We start from the raw sequence: 913 nt of genomic DNA, 5'->3' as shown, positions 1-913 counted from the left end.
GAATAAGTGTCTTTCTCTGAATTTTGAAGGGGACGACACTCCCATTGCTGGGGACTTATATTTAAAGTATCTAGTCGCCCAGTCATCTTACCCCACAGCCCTGGAAGTGCTGAGGGGGCCGGGGCTCAGTTTCTCTAAGGAATGTGTGGGTCTGAGAATAGCTGCTTTCTCACTTTCTCTGGCTAGGGCTTAAAAAAGAAAGTTTCAGCCTTACTTTCTGACAGTGGTGTCTGAGAGACCAAAAACATTGATGTACACTTGAAGTGGCTGTGGATGAGACAGATGTGCTGGGGTCTTTATTGGGGCATTGTGGAGCCAGTCCAAAGGATAGGAGCTCCATGTCTGTGCCCACAGCTGTCAGCCTTGGGACTCTCTCTTTGTCACTAACAAGTTTGAGCACTTTCCTCTGGCTTTGACTTGAGTAACAGCACCTGGGAGACTACAGTGGCACCCCTCTAGCTTCTGATGGTGACGTTCTGATCACATGACCCATCCTACCCTCTTCCCCAGGCTGAGAAGCCCAGCCCTTCTCAGAGCTCCTTAAGGAAGGTGTTAGTGCACACCCTCACTCCAGGGCATACACAAGCTTCTGCTGGACAGCCTGTCTCCTCCAAAAACACCAGGGGATTCCTGGCAGAGCAGAGAGGACCGTGTATCTGCAGGTGATTAAATGCCATCCTTAAGGGCTGTTCTCTCCATGTGGGTCTTCCGCCTGCCCACCTGACTCCTCTGTGGATCCTCCTGGAAGGTCTCTCTGCTCTAAGTGTGCTGCAGACGGCTCCAGCTCCAGGCTATTTTGTTTCCAAACCTCAGCTCACATGGTCTCCCCCAGGGCCCAGCCTGGTGGCCTCAGATAAATGCCAGGTGCATTTTTCACCATTAGGAGCCAGGCCTGCCCTTCACATCCAGCCCC

This window comes from Otolemur garnettii, unplaced genomic scaffold (assembly GCF_000181295.1).
Source record: "Otolemur garnettii isolate 467f Iridium unplaced genomic scaffold, OtoGar3 scaffold00108, whole genome shotgun sequence".
Classification (NCBI taxonomy): domain Eukaryota; kingdom Metazoa; phylum Chordata; class Mammalia; order Primates; family Galagidae; genus Otolemur; species Otolemur garnettii.
The sequence above is the reverse complement of the archived record's forward strand: the minus strand, read 5'-3'. Positions refer to the sequence as shown.